General features: G+C 35.6%; 1 long non-coding RNA gene across 1 annotated transcript; it reads left to right on the plus strand.

Annotated features, from left to right (window-relative positions):
• Positions 1-14,646: 14,646 nt before the first annotated feature.
• On the plus strand, positions 14,647-16,486 carry LOC111771251 (uncharacterized). Its single transcript, XR_002804989.2, has 3 exons — positions 14,647-14,839; positions 15,015-15,060; positions 16,255-16,486. It is a non-coding gene; the product is annotated as an uncharacterized lncRNA (long non-coding RNA).
• Positions 16,487-16,936: the final 450 nt, after the last annotated feature.

Consider the following 16,936-nt stretch of genomic DNA (forward strand, 5'->3'; position numbering starts at 1 on the left):
CACTGCTCATCAAACCACGCTGAGGCAGCATCCCACATGCCACAACTAGAAGGACCCACAACAAAGAATATACAACTATGTACCGGGGTGCTTTGGGGAGAAAAAGGAAAAAATAAAATCTTTAAAAAAAAAATCTTAGTTTGGGGATGGGACTCTAATCAAAACACAACGTACAAAACACTAAAGATTAAAAGATAAGGCTGTATTAACCTTGTAAATTACTGTATCACATAATTAAAAAACACACACATATTAAAATAATGTTTGAGGGGCCAGCCTGGTGCCTAGTGATCAAGTTCATGAGCTCCGCTTTGGTGGCCCAGGGTTCACAGGTTGGGATCCTGGGCATGGACCTGTGCACCGCTCATCATGCCATGCTGTGGCGGTATCCCACATACAAAATACAGGGAGACTGGCACAGATGTTAGCTCAGTGACAGTCTTCCTCAAGAAAAAAGGAGGAATATTGACAACAGATGTTAGCTCAGGGCCAATCTTCCTCCAATAAATAAATAAATAAATAAATAAATCTTTGAAAAATAAATAACTAAAGGTTAGTATGCAAGACATCTATATTCTACAAATGAAAATGAAAAAATAGGCAAAGGTCATAAGTATTCAATTCTCTAAAGAAAAATAGTCAATAGAAATAAAAAATTTTTTCAAAATTTTCCCTTACTTCTAATCTGAAATGCATATTAGAACAAGGTCCCAATTTTGCCCATCATATTTGTACAAATTAAAAAGATTTATGTTTATTTTATCTAGTGTTGGCAAAGGTACAGAGAAAAGGACACTGGTATTCATTGGTGGGTGTATAAATTGATAGACTTTTAGAGGGTAATTTCTCAGTGTTAAACAGTTTAAACCTCACAGTTTCACTTTTAGGAATTTAGTTTACATGTGCTGAAAGACGATATGTACAAGAATGTTTACTGCAGTATTATTTTTAGCAATAAAAAACAGAAAATAACTAATGTCTGTAGTAGAGAAGTAGTTGAATAAATTGCTGTGCTCTGATAAACTGGAAAACTATGAACAGCCATTAAACTGAATGCACTATCTGACCTGTTCTGGAAAATGTCCATGATATGTTGTTAAGTGAAGGAAGACAATTGCAAAACATCATGTACTATTTTTCTAGAAAGAGCGTGTGTCTCAATACGTAGAAGTGTAGTCACAGAATAGTTAACAGTGGTTACTTCTGGGAAGTGGGTTTGGCGTTTGAGGAATTAGGAGACTTTGACTTTTATTTGATACTCATCTATGGTTGCTTTTTTAAAAAATTACCAAGAAAATATAAAGTTATTCGTATAGGTTCAATCCATTTTAATGACTTTAATGACAAGCATGTTGAAGTGTCAGGCAAAGAAGTGTGTTCAAAAATAAGATAATAAAGTAGAATGTACGAGTATGGTGTCAGAGTTTTGAATCTTAGGCATTTTTCTTTTCTTCTAAAATTTACAATGAGAATGGGGCTGGCCCCGTGGCCGAGTGGTTGAGTTCGCTCGCTCCGCTGCAGGCGGCCCAGTGTTTCATCGGTTCGAATCCTGGGCGCGGGCATGGCACTGCTCGTCGGACCACGCTGGGGCGGCGTCCCACATGCCACAACTAGAGGAACCCACAACGAAGAATACACAACTATGTACCGGGGGGTTTTGGGGAGAAAAAGGAAAAAATAAAATCTTTAAAAAAAATAAAAAATAAATAAAAATTAAAAAAAAAATTTTACAATGAGAAGTAAATGTGACAGTGTTTTATTCGGTTTTCATACAGACTCGGGGTTTTAAAACTTTGAAATTAAGGACAGAACGTCTGCAGTCCACCTCAAAAGATTAGCAGAAACACAGCATATAGCACCATTATTTGTAAAGGTAATTACACTTTTTTTTGTGTTCAAAAAAACAGTAACTTTCAAGTTATGAAAATGAGAGTCTTCAATATCTGTTTTCTTTTGTGGGCTGATTGGTTTTCTCTCCTTTCTACTTATGAAAAAGAATGAATAACCTGTGTGATCATTACACCTACAACTCTTCTGGGTGTCAAGCTTTTCTCTCCATTTGCCTGTTAGACATCCCCTCTGATTATTTTTCCTGCTGACCTACACCTGCATCTGTGTGCTCTGTGTTAACAAGTAGCATCCTCCCAAGCCAGAAACCAGGTGACCAACCTTGACTTGTCCATCGTCTCCCACCTCCTACATCCATTAATTGCTAAAGTCCTGTTGATCCAGCCTCTTAAATAGTTCTTGAATCTCACCCTCTTCATCCCAAGTTTCACTGCATAGATATTCTTGCCTGGATTACTCTGATAAACACTCATTTAGTCTGCTTGCTTTTAGTTTTGCTACCTTCAGTCCAGCCTCCAGACTGCTACCCACCAGTCTGTCTAAAATGTATTAATGTAATAATTATATTCCTCTGCTTTGTTGTCAGATCCCTGCTATGGTACACAGGCCATTTCATCACTTGGCCCTTGCCTGCCATTTTTCTGGGAACCGAACCTTGGCTGCTGAAGCGGAACAAGCCAAGCTTAACCACTAGGCTACCAGGGCTGGCCTGGTTTCCTAGATTTTTAGAAAATGATACTTAAGAAGTTGTCTAGTGTCTCTTTCTACTTACTCTCTCTTCCCACCCCAGGGATAATCATTGTTCTGTCTGATACCATATATTAGTTTGGCCTGTTTTTGAATTTTATATAAGTGTAATACACAATACACGTAGATGTTTGGCTTCTATCACCCAGCATTATGTTTGTGAGATCCATCCAAGTTGTTACAAGGAATTGTAGTTCATTCATCCTCATTATATAGTGTTCTGGTCTACAAGTACCACAATACTGTATATTTATTCTGCATTGGGTGGACATGTGGTTGTTTCTGTTCTCATCTTTCAACATGCCACCCTCTCTGTACCCTTTCCCTCCTCCTTTTAGTATTTTAAAGTCCTGTCCTACAAGATTGCTTGCAGTTCTTGAACATTAAAAGCTGCTGTTTCATGCCTCTGTCAAATGGTTTGTGCTGTTTGTTCCTTGTGGTTTAGATATTCCATTCTCTTTAAGGCCTTTCCTGACTTCATTAGGTAGCATTCATTTTACCACCATACCTAGTATTTCTAACATATCAGAATGATTTCCAAAACTTATTTATGTATCTCATTGTTTATTTATCTACATCTTCAGAACTGACACAGGACCAAGTATATGAAATGTGCTCAGTAAACATTTAATATATTAATGACGTTTTTCCTCTAGCAGAGATAAAGGAGTGTGAGCATCAAGCCATTAGAACCCTAGGTCGCTGTGAGACCTATTAACTGTTTTCAGTATAGTGTTCTTCAGAGAGTTTCTTTATATTAAATGATTGATGCAGGTATAGGGTTGTTTCTAGTTTCAAATAGTGATGCAGTGAATGTTCTTGTACATGTCTCTTGGTGAGCATGTGTACACATTTCTCCTGGGCCTAGGAGAGAACAAAGCTTTGCTTTTAACCATTAACTTTGTAAACATTTTAGTAAATTTTTAATAATTTCATCAGAATAACCTTAAAGACCATTTCAAGCCTAACAAAAACCCTGCTTACTATTCAGCAATTATGTATTTCCTGGAAATAATAGTTCTGGGAAGTTGTCTAGAAATGTAAGATAGTCATGAGTTTAATTTTAGATGTTCAGAATGCCCTTTGGCCTAGAGATATGTGTCATGTTTCAGTACTCTCCTTCCCACGTGTAGTATCTTTTTAACCCTGCCCAATGTTCTCGAGGTTTTTTCTTTTTTTTTTTTTTTTTCCTTACTGAGAGCTATTTAAAGCTGTCTAATGTGAGGTTCCAAATTGACTGCCAGTGAGCTAAAGTACATTAGCAAATGTATTATTTGGCCAGTGTAATTTCAAATAAATATAAGTACACACACAAATGTATTTTTAATTTAAATTGGTAGCCAACATTTTTAAATTGGAAGACTGCATCCACAGAAAGATTTCTGGTTTTTTATTCCTTGGAAAAGTCTGGAGCACTAGAATCTGTACTCCTGGGCAGAGCCAAGTTGTGGTTGTTGCCCTTTTGGAGGGTCTGTGGCTTTCAGTTCAGCTTATTGCCACCACCATTGTTTTACTGTTTTACACCTGGCCTTCTACACGCATTTTTGGCTTCATTCTGGCCCTAGGTGTTTGCATTTGTGGCTTCTAGTTGTATGCAAACTAGGCAAATTGCTCACCATTTCTGATAGGCGGCTTTCTTCATCTTGTATCAGAGTTTTTAAAATTGAGCTAACGTTCTACTGGCCATCTTTCTTGGCCAGATTGGGCTAGGGATCACAATTCTACAAAATTTTATATTTTGGGATTAACTTTTCTAAATTTTTTTGCCATAACCATTTATAAAACAATATCGGTACACCATAGCTTAATTTTATTCATTGTCCATTGGCATCTGTTAGGAACCGAATCATTTATAATCTAATAATCCTTGCAATGAGAACAACCTCATGATTAATCGCAAATTAATGTTATAACTTAAACACAGACTCTTTTATTGTTAATATATAGGAAGTCCACGTAATTTGTCCTTGAAACTTATAACCAGGTCCAAAAAGTTCTAGATTTGAAAATTGCTAGGTGACTCTTTTTGTTTATATCAAATGCCATTGACACATTTAACTAGAATTTTTAATGTAACAGTCCTTGTTAACTGGAGGAAGTCTTATTTCTTGAAAATGTAAGAAGTTAAAAATGTTTTTTGCTGGGATATGTAAGATTTTGCATAATTGAAAATAAGAGGGGAAAATCCTTTGTGTGCGTGTTTTGTATACTTCTTTCACTGAAATAAAGAGAAAACCAAGTTAATTTCCAATTAAATTTAGGATTTCAAAGAGGATGCCTTGATAATCTAATCAATATTTAAAATTGTTGAGTAAATGGTGTCATTTTAGGTGGAGGAAGCTAAACAAGAATTACACGAAGTTGTTAAATTCTTAAAAAATCCACAAAACTTTACTGTGCTTGGAGGTAAACTTCCAAAAGGTAAGATATCTTCCCTTTACTGTGACTTGACATGAAAAAATACTGAAATATATTACTAATTTAATTTTGATTAGATTTAACTGATTAAAGTTTAGTTGTTAATTCTTATTTTACAAGTAAGTGCTGATTCTGACCATACCATTCTATAACCTTTTTTTTTTTTGGTAATTTAAAATTTTGATATAATTTCAAACTTTAAGTTGCAAGAATAGTACAGAGAACTCTCCATTCAGTTAACCTAGACTCAACAATTTAACATTTTGTCTCATTTGTTCATTCACTTGCTTTGCATACATGTACCTTTTAACTGTTTGAGAGTAAGTTGTAGATATCACGCTCCCTTACCCCTGAATACCTTATTGTGTAATTCCTAAGAATAAGGATAGTCTCTTTGTGTAATTCCAGTACAATTATTAAAACCAGACAATGTAACATGGATCCAAAACTGTTATCAAATTCACAGTCATATTCAAATACAATAGTCTCCCCTTATGCTTGGTTTTGTTTCCTTTGGTTTCAGTTACCCATGGTCGACCACAGTCTGAAAATATTAAATGGAAAATTCCAGAAATAATTCATAAGTTTTAAATGGGTTGCCACTCTGAGTAGCTTGATGAAATCTCGTGCTGTCCTGCTCCATCCTGCCCAGATTATGAATCATCCCTTTGTCCAGCATACCCACGCTGCAAATGCTACCTGCCCGTTAGTCAGAGACCTAGTATCAGTGTCTGTTAGGTTATCAGATCTACTATCGTGGTATTGCAGTGCTTATGTTTAAATAACCTTTATTTTACTTACTAATGGCCCCAAAGCACAAGAGTAGTGATGCTGGCAATTCAGATATGCCAAAGATTAGACGTAAAGCGCTTCCTTTAAGTGAAAACGTGAAAGTTCTCAACTTAATAAAGAAAGAAAAGATAGTATGTTGAGGTTGCTAAGATCTATAGTAAGAACAAATCTTCCATCTATGAAATTGTAAAGAAGTAAAAAGAAATTCATGCTAGTTTTGCTGTTGCACCTCAGACTACAAAAGTTTGTCACAGGGCACAATAAGTGCATAGTATAGAAAAAAACATAGTATATATAGGGTTTGGTACTATCCATGGTTTCAAGCATCCACTGGGGGGCTTGGAATGTATCCCAGCCAGCACCTCCCCCCACCACCCCTGAGGATAAGGGAAGACTACGGTATCAGCAGTTGTCCCAGTAATATTCCTTATAGTTAGGTCCCCCCATCTCCCACACCCACCCCAGGTTCAGGACCCAATCTGGGTTCACGCATAATGTTCTTCTTTAATCTGAAAAAATTCCTCAGCCCTTTTTTTAGGGGGTAGATCTTTTATGATCTTAACAATTGTGTATACAGTATTTATAGAATGTTCCTCAATTTGGCTTTGTCTGATTTCTCACAGTTACTCAATATGATTTTTAATGACTGACGTTGTGATTTATAATAAGAAATATACATTTGGTCTTTGTCCCTGTTTCTGCACAGAGCTCCTAAAACTCTTGGAATTTCATCCATGATGGGAGCAATAAAGGTGTTTTTTGGCTATATTAATGAGGTGACTTTTGGAACACACTAAAGATGGGGGCTGATCGCCAGGGGAAGCACCCATGCGAGTAGAGGGTTGGAACTTTCAGTCCCACCCAGGGGAGAGAAGGTGGAGATTGAGCTTAATCCCTAATGGCCAATGGTTTAATCAGTTGTGCCTGAGTGATGAGTCTACGGAAATTGATACAATGATGATTTAAAACACTTAGGAATCACAATATTGTGGCAATGCTAGGATAGTCTTAAGAATATTTTTCAGCTTTCCTTAAGAAGAATTTTCTCACTTTAAAATGCAGTATTAATACAGTTTTGTTTTTAAATGTCTGAAAAATGAAAAAGTTCTATGTAAATCAGGGAATTCTATTATTCCAATTTACGAAAACTTACCATTACCAGGAAATTTTTCAAACATATGAAAAGTTAGAAAATGGTAAATAACCACTTTACATCTAAATACTTTGTGTCACCTAAGAATAAGGCATTGCCCTAAATAAACACAATACTTTATCCTACCAAATTAAATTAAACACTATTTCCTTAATATCATACACTCTACAGCCTTTTTTCAACTTTTCACCTAATGTCTCTAGAATTTTTTTTTAGTATTATTTTTCAGGAAGAGCATCAGGTCAAAGTTCGTGCATTACATTTGGTGGTTTAGTCTCAATTTGTTTTCATGTGAATTTTATCTTACTTGTTTAGTGATAAATGTTTATATTCCTTTTCCTCAATTTTCCATTGTGTCTGTGGTTGATATATAAACTAAATGATACAGGAAATTAGTTATGGAGAAGATCCTGAAGTCAGTCATTAATAGAGACAAATAAGTACGTTATGCTGTGTTTCACAATATCGGTCATGATGTGTCTTCAAACTCAAAACTATATAAATTAACAATTATTTGTCTCATAGGTTCATATCAGGGTTTTTGTTTTTGTTTTCTTGATTTGAATCATTCTTTACGTTTTCTCTTAGGAATTCTTTTGGTTGGACCACCAGGGACAGAAAAGACTCTTCTTGCCCAAGCTGTGGCCGGAGAAGCCAATGTTCCTTTTTATTATGCTTCTGGCTCAGAATTTGATGAGATGTCTGTGGGTGTGGGAGCCAGCAATATAAGAAATCTTTTTAGTACGTTTTAATGTATCTTTCATGCAATACAAACTTTTAGGGAAACAGGGTGTCTTACTCTTTTTTTGCTACTTGAATATGATTGATAGCTGAAATAGCCATTTTGGGGTTCTGGTTTCAGTTAACTTAGTATGTGAGCTAAAACAGAACTGTACCTTTTTTCCCAAATAGTCAGAAGAACTAGCAAAAGTGCTCTTAGATGAGGTTTAGGGCTGCTGAAAGCTCTTTTTCATTTATTCATCAGTTCTATAGTATGTAATTAAAGAGTAATTAGCCTCAACCTGATTGTATCTGATATTTGTATAGCTAGGAAGAATAAATACTCAATTGTTTTTATTTTATATCATTCTGTATGGTGTAGTTTTTTCCTTTTGGGGCTACTGTTCTTAAAAAAAAAAAAAGAACTTTTGTGTATTTTCTCCCTAATGAATGTCTTTTGTTGGCTTTTGACAATCTTAAAGGTTTGTCACATTTGTGGTTTTGTTCAAAAAGGGTTGATCTCATTAAGCTTATTTGAATGTTTGTGTAGCGGAAGTAAAAGCAAATGCTCCCTGTGTTATATTTATTGATGAATTAGATTCTGTTGGTGGGAAGTGCAGTGAATCTCCAATGCATCCATAGTCAAGGCAGACTATAAATCAACTTCTTGCTGAAATGGATAGGTAATTGAATCTTCCTCTGTCTGTGGAATATGGTGATATTTTTGATAACATTCTGGATGTGAAAAATATATTTAAAGGCAGCAGAATAGTCCCTCATGAAAGAAGTCAAGACACGCTTTTCTCAGTATGGTATTATTTCCATTACTGATGGGATAAAGATGTGTCAGCTCCTCTTAATTGGTAACATTTACATCTTTTTTCATTTATTCTATCTTACGACAGGAAAGCAATGATTCCAGCTGAGACGAGTGGTCCATTTGGAGTGTAGAGGGGAGAGTATGCTGCTTCCCACAAATCTGTGAGTAGCTTTAAGTGTTGTGGGAGATTAAAAAGCTTGCATCTGTTTTCATAATATAAAAAGCAAGAGGTGGGGTTGCTTTGAAAGAAGCAAAAACATTTCTTAAAAGTCATACAGGACATTCTGGAACCAAATAGAAAGTCTAGGAGCAAATAATTTGAATTGGTAAACTTGAAAATAATTTTTCAAAAATTAGTCAGGTAACCAAGCTTTCTATGAAAAGTCATCTCTTCCTAAGTAGAATAAATATCATGAAGGTATATAATCACAGATGGTTTGGGGATTTATTATTAGCAGTTTTATTGAAATGCACAAGCCAAACATTTGTTCCTTTTAAAAAACAATTAGAGATGTTTTATTATTTTGGCCATAAAAAGGATCAATCTCTTTTGTTTGCTGTTATTAAGATTAATGATAAACAATTTTGCGCAGAGCGTTTCTGTATGTGTGCTGTTTTAATTTTAACTTTTTTTAAAAGATAGGTTTAAACCCAGCGAAAGAGTTATCATCATAAAAGGCACAAACTTCCCAGAAGCATTACATAAGTAAGTATTAAAAGAAAATTTTTGTGAAGTGCTGATACATGCTAGAACATGGGTGAACTTTAAAAACATTATGCTAAAAGAAAAGTCCATCACAAAACATCACATATTATGTTATTCCGTTTATATGGAATATCGAGAATAAGCAAATCCATAGTGACAGAAAGTAGATTAGTGACTGCTGGAGCCTGAGGAGAATGGAGAGTGACTGCAAGTGGACATGGGGTTTCTTTTTCGGGTTTCTAGATGAAAATATTCTAAAATTAGATTGTGGTGATGGTTGCACAATTCAGTGGTTTTTAATATGTTTTAATATTTTAATAATTTAATATTTTAATAATTTATAAATGTATATATTAAAATATATTAAAAACCACTGAATTGCCCACTTTTAATTCTGTGATCTGTCAATAAAGCTGTTAAAAGAATCTTCTGAGAATTTATATCACAAAAATTTTGGGGGGTAGAGAGCATTTTTAAAATAAAATTTACTATAGTATTAAAATTTTGTTGATTTTATTATAGAAGTTATTCATCTTTTCATTTGATCTAATAATTTGTCTTTGCCTAAGACTAACATTCTGTATCTCAGCAGTTAAGATGGGTGTGTAGCTCTCATAATAGACTGCTACAGGATTGTTTGTTCCTTGCCTGATTGACTTGTGTGTGTTTGTTTCTCTAGAGGCACACATAAGTCTATGTGAACCTTTGTTCTGCCTTCTGGTTATTGAACCTGTTATTTGAGCCGTGTTTTACAAGGAACTATCTGATCATTTATGTTCAAAACTCCATCTAACCTCTAGTTACCATTCTCTTTTGTGTGTCAGTCCTGTTTAACTTGACCTTCAACATAGTCAGTTTATTAATTTAGTAGTGTTAGTCTTCCAATTTTCAATTTTCTTCTTTAGGCTTATTTTTAGATTCTAGATCCTTTGTATTTCCACATGAATTTTAGAATAAGCTAATCAATTTCTTTTAAAAAAAGAAAAGCATATACTGTTGTGGAAATTAGATTTGGATTGTGTTGAATCTGTGGATTAATTTGGGGAGAATTGACTTCGTAACAATACTGAATTTTCAACCCCTGAACAGAGTAGATCTCTCCATTTATATAGTTTTCCTTTAAATTTTCTCAATAATATTTTGTAGTTTTTACTATATAGGTCTTTCCATCTTTTATGAAATTACCTGTTTCTTATTTTTCAATGTAGTTGTAAATAATATATTTTAAATTTTAATTTCTAATTATTCGCTGCTAATATATAGAAATACAGTTGATTTTTGTATATTGATTCTGTATCTTTGAATATTGCTAAACTCGTTTATTAGTTCTAGTATCATTTTTGTAGATTCCATCAGATTTTCTTTACAACCAAAGATTGTCAAACTTTTTCTTTCTTAAACTACTATCTTATTAAAGATAGTAAATATTTAAGACTTGTAGTCAGTACATTCTTTGGCACACATAATCCGCTCTCCCAGTGTCCTATGAGAGTAGCCATAGACAATACATAAATTAATGGACATGGCTGTATTTCAGTAAAACTTTATTTACCAAAACCTGGCCCACAAGTTGGAGTTTGCTGACTCCTATTGTGTCATCATCTTCTCTGCTAGTCTAGACAATTTTACTTCTTCCTTTCCCATCTGTTTCTTATCTTGCCTGCTTACACTCGTTAGAACGTCTAATATAGTGCTGAATAGAAGGAGTAAAAGAAGTCATTCCTGTCTTGTTCCTGATCTTCTGGGGAAAGCATGCATTACATAGGATGTTACCTGTAGAGTTGTCATAGATCTTCTTTATCATATTGAAGACGTTCCCTTGTGTTCCTAGTGTGCTGAAAGTTTTTATCAAGCATAGATGTTGAATTTTGTCCACTGCCTTTTTTTTATCTGCTGCTATGATCACATGGTTTTTCTTTTTCAGTTTGTTAATATGGTGAATGACATTCATTGATTTTTGAATGTTAAACCAACCCTGCATTCCTGGGATAAACCCCCATTTGGTCATGATGAATTATCCTTTTAATGTATAGGTGAATTTGATTTGTTAATGTTTTGTTTAGAATTTTTACCTTCATTCTCATGATATAGTTTTCTTTCCTGTAATATCTTTGTCCGGTTTTGGTTTCAGGGTAATACTAGCCTTATAGAATGAGTTGGGACATATTCTCTTCACTTTTAGGGGAGAGTTTGTAAAATTGGTATTATTTCTTCCTAAATGTTTGGTAGAATTCACCAGTGTAGCCATTTGGGCCTGGAATTTTCTTTGTGGGGAGGTCTTTAACTAGGGCTTCAGTTTCTTTTGTAGACATAGGGCTATTTATCTTCTCTGCTCTTTCTTGATTGAGCTTTGGTAAATTCTTTCAAGGAATTTAACCACTTCTTCAGAGTTGTCAAATTTATTTACATAAAGTTTGTAATATTACTCTGTTATTCTTTAATATCTGTAGCATCTGTAGTAATGTCACATTACTCAATTCTGATATTAATAATTTTTGCCTTCTCTCTTTTTTTCTTATCAACCTGGCTAGAGGTTTATCACTTTTATTGATCTCCTGAAAGCATTTTGTTTCATTGATTTTTCTCTATTGTTTTTCTGTTTTCTGTCACATTGATTTGTGTTTGATGTTATTTCCTTTTTCTTCTTGCTTTGGGTTTAATTTGCTCTTCTTTCTCTAGTTTCTTAAGGTGAAAGCCATGGTCATTGATATGAGACCTTTCCTCTTTTATAATGCAGACATTCAGTGCTGTAAGTTCCACATCAGCACTACTGTAGCAGCATTCCACAAATTGTAATATGTTGTATTTTCATGTTCATTCAGTTCAAAATACTTTCTAATTTCTCTTTTCATTACCTCTTTCACCAAGGGGTTATTTAGAGGTGTGTTATTTAGTTTCCAAATATTTGAATATTTTCCAGAGATATATTTGTTCTTGATTTCCAATTTGATTGCTTTGTGCTCAGGAAACATACTTTGCATGACTTAAATCTTTTACTCCTTTTATTAAGATTTATGACACAGAATGTAGTCTTTTTTGCTAAGTGTTCCATGGATACTTGAGAAGATGGTGGTGTTCAAGTCTACTATATCCTTCATGATTTCCTCCCTACTTGCTCTATCGCTTATTGAGTGAACAGTATTGAAATTTCAGACTATAATTGTGAATTTGTCTATTTTTCTTTGCAGTTCTATCAGTTTTTGCTTCATATATTTTGAAGCTGTTATTAGGTGCATAAACATTTAGGGTTGTTATGCTGCTTATTAATTGACCCTTTTATCATTATGAAATGACCTTGTTTGTAGCTGGTAATATTTTTTGCTCTGAAATCTACTTTGGTATTAATGTAGTCCCTCCAGCTCAACCACCTTTTGTCAAATGTTAGAGTGCTGTATCTGATTTCCATCCTTTTAACAAATGTGTGTCTTTATATTTAAAGTGTGTTTACTGTAGGTGGCCTATAGTTGGGTCTTCATTTTTCATCTGATAGTCTTTTTTCTTTTTCTCCCCAAAGCCCCAGTATATAGTTGTATATCCTAGTTGTAAGTCATTCTAGTTCTTCTATGTGGGATGCCACCACAGCATGGCTTGATGAGCGGTGCATAGGTCCACACCTGGGAGCCAAACTGGCGAACCCTAGGCTGCTGAAGTGGATTGTGCGGACTTAACTACTTGGCCACATGGCTGGCTCCTGATAGTTTGGCTTTAAATTGAGATTTTTTAGACCATTTTCATTTAGTGTGATTATTGATATAGTAGATTTGAATCTGTCAAGCTGTCATTGTGCTATTTGATTTCTATTTGTCCCATCTGCTCTTTGTCCCCTTTTTCTTCTTTTTCTGACTTCTTTTAGAGTAATCAAGTATTTTTATGATTTTGTTTTCTTTCTTTTTTGGCTTATTAGCTATAACTCTTCTGTTTTGCTATTTTAGTGGTTGCTTTAGGGTTTATAGAATATGACTTGACAGTCCAGCTTCAATTAATATTACACCACATCATATACAGTATAAGAAAATTACAATAGTTTACTTCCATGTCTTCTCTCCTAGCCAGATCCTTCCTGGATCTGTGGGATTATAGTTTTCATTAAGTTTAGAAAGTTTCTGGCCATTTTTTCTTCAAATATTTTTTTCTGTCCCTTTCCATCTCCTCTTTGGGGAATTGTATATTAGCCTTTTGAAGTTTTCTCATAGTTCACTGATGTCAACCTTACTAACTTTTTATTTTGTGATAACTAATATGTGTTTATTCCACTCCAGTGTATTTTTCATTATAATATGCATGTCTATAACTGCTATTTGGTTTTTTAAAAATAGCTTCCATGCCTCTATATATCTCTCTGAGCTTTGTTTGGAGATACGGTTAAGTTATTTATAACAATTTGATCCTTCCTGGTCTTGCTCTTATGATTTTTTAGGTGCATCCAGAGCAGTGCTCTGCCTAGGGCTAATTATTCCCCACTACTGAAGCATGACCTGTCTGACTATTCTAGTCACTGTCCTGTGAATTATGAGTTTTTTCCAGCCTGGCTAATGGGAATAGACATCATTCCTGGGGCTGTGTCAGCACCAGGCACTGTTTCCTTTACTCTTTTCAGATGGATTTCCCCCTGGTCCCAGGGGGCTTCCTCACCTGTATGCACTGTGCACTACTCTGCTGAACACCCAGGGGGCCCTCTGCAGATCTCCAGGGTTCTTCCTCTGTTCCGCTCTCTACTCTCCAGTGTCCTGACCTGGGTGAACACCCAGGGGGCCCCTCAGCAGATCTCCAGCGTTCTTCTTCTGTTCACTCTCTACTCTCCAGTGTCCTGACCTGTGATCTCCACCTGCCTTGGTTTCCCGAGACTCTGAGCTTCATCACCTCCACTCAGGGAGTCTGGTGGGCTCTACCTCAGTTCCTTCTCCCTGTGTTGTGGCCTGGACATTCTCTCAAGGCAGTGAGCTGGGCATTCGTTAGGCTAACTTCATTTGTTTTGGGGGATTATTGTCCTTCATTGCCTGAAGTCCTTTGCCTTGAAAATCACTTTTAAGTATATTTTGCCTGTTTTGTTTTTGCTTCATCAGGTAGGAAGGTAAATCAGTACCTGTTACTCCGTCTTGGCTAGAAGCAGACTGTAATATACCTTCAGAACATACTGTAGACTGTGTAGAATCCTCTTCTTCCTCCTTTGCTGAATAGCTTCCTGTTCTTCCTTCATTTCTTTTTTTTTTTTTTTTTTAAAGATTTTATTTTTTCCTTTTTCTCCCCAAAGCCCCCCGGTACATAGTTGTATATTCTTCGATGTGGGTCCTTCTAGTTGTGGCATGTGGGATGCTGCCTCAGCGTGGTTTGATGAGCAGTGTCATGTCCGCGCCCAGGATTCGAACCAACGAAACACTGGGCCGCCTGCAGCGGAGCGCGCGAACTTAACCGCTCGGCCACGGGGCCAGCCCCTCTTCCTTCATTTCTCAGTGGAACCATCTCTTCCTCAGGGAAGTCTTCCCTGGGCCCAATTTAGATCAAGTTCTGTTATGCTATGATCGACCATCACCCTTGTGAAGTTATGTATATGCAGTGGACCAATACTAATTGTACTTTTTATCAGATTAATCTAAACAGCATTACATATATATGTTCTCTATTGTCTAAAATTACAGTAGGTTGGAATTTATTTTATTTATGTGATTATTTTTCTATTTAAGCAATTCCCAAATTAGGTCTAGTCTCTTAAAGTATTATTTAAAGGCCACATTTCAGAAGCTATATATCAGTCCTATGGTAATGTCTCTTGCTTAACTTAAACATTATAAATAATCTTCAATTTATTTCAGATGCAGTAGGAGTTGGAAAAAAGTATAACTGAAGAACTAGAAAACGGTATGTTGTCAAAATTCATGAACTAAATTTAGATATCAATGATTTATGAAATCAATTGTAAATAGTAAATGGTATCCCTTTCCATTGTTTGGATAATTGATACTATGTTAAATATTTTTTCTTATACATCGCTAGTGAAAAATGTGAAAGCATAAAAACTCATAATAAAGAATATACTTATTCTTCATTTATTCATCTTGTTCCATAGCTTTTTAAAAATCTCAAAAGTCGATGTATCCTTTTTCTTTCTGGCTATCCCCTTCCTTCACTTCTGCCGTCCCTATGGAACTGTCAACCTGCACACTGAAACTATTCTCAGAAAACATGGGCTTCATCAACTTCTCACATTTCTGGTAGTGATATAAGGCCGAAAAACCAGACTCATCTAGTAATACTTAAGTCACACAATGACAGTTCATATAACTGTCACTTGACGGGTGACATTTAAGCTTCAGTCATTGACTGTGTCATTGGTTTACCTTTTGCCCTCAGGAAAAATTCCAAATTTCTCAGCCTGGAATAAAAACACCCAAACCACTTTGGTTCTTGCCAAATTATTCAGCTTTATCTCTTGCTGCTTACCCTCCTCTGCCCCTTTGCTCTAGCATCTCATCAAACTAGACGACTTATACTTCCAGTGTTCTTCCCCCCCTCCAGTCTCTGCATGTGCTTCCTCCCACTATCTGACACACTTTTTCCTTGCCATTCAGGTATCAACTTACACATCACCTCACCAAAAAGCCAACAACACTGACACAGAACTGGGATGTCTCTTCTGTGCATTCCAATAGTGCCGTGTTGTCATGGGATACTCATATATCCCATCTGTGTGGCAACTGCCTGTCCATCTGTGTTTTCAGTTTATAGTATATGATTGTTGAGAGATGGACTATGTCACCTTCATTTTGAAATTCCACTGCTTGGGTTACAGTATCTTAGCACATGTTTGTTGAATAAAGAAGTGAAGAATGAGAAAACTGGAAGCTCTGATACTTAGCCACAATAGGAATTAATTCAGCGTGCACCTATGAGCAAATTATATTTAACAGTAATCTTGTATTTTGTGTTGTAGTCATATGTAAATATTTTTCATTCTTCTCAACACTTATAAAGGTCTCAACTTTTTTTTACTAACTCAGACTTAGTTAACTAGGAAGTATGTTAAAGACTGTAATTCTTTCTTTTTCTTTTCAGCTGCTGCTGAATTTGAATCTGGATCCTGCAGAGACTTTCCTCCAGGATCTACTGATGTGTCATGTCTAAATCAAGATCTAGTTTTGAAAATGTCACAAGAATACGTCCAGCTTTTGAAGAAAAGTTATATGACCTGAAAAATAAACAGCATAAATTTATTTACTAGGCAGCTTCCATAACATTTAAATTATTTCCCATTAAACATATGACATATGAAAATCTTAAAGGAAAATATTTTTGTATCATATGTGCATGATCCGTGTCCTCAGCACTGTTCCCATGTGCTGAACTAGTGAACGAAGTTCCAGCAAATACTTGCTTTATCAGCATTCTCTCCCTAGTTCACACAGATCTCCACCTATCTACTCATCTAGTCATTGAGCATTGTGGTGCCTATTATGTGTTAGGCACTGGGTGTGCAGTGGCGAGATAAAAGTCGGTACCCGCTGAGTTTACAGTCCAGTTCAGCTTTGTTCCTTCCTCTCTCTTATCTCCTAAATACACAATCCAACCATTATTGGTGCAACGGTCACCACAATGTGGAGGCTGCAAAGTTTCCTTTGGAAATGCCGGGTCTAGACATTTCTTCCTAATCGCTTTCAGATGATTTAGCCACAGAAGAAGCCCGTGAACTCACTGAAGAAATGTGCCATGATGGAAAGAATAGGTATTGGCTTTAGAA

The sequence above is a fragment of the Equus caballus genome, chromosome 29, assembly GCF_041296265.1.
Source record: "Equus caballus isolate H_3958 breed thoroughbred chromosome 29, TB-T2T, whole genome shotgun sequence".
Taxonomy (NCBI): Eukaryota; Metazoa; Chordata; class Mammalia; order Perissodactyla; family Equidae; genus Equus; species Equus caballus.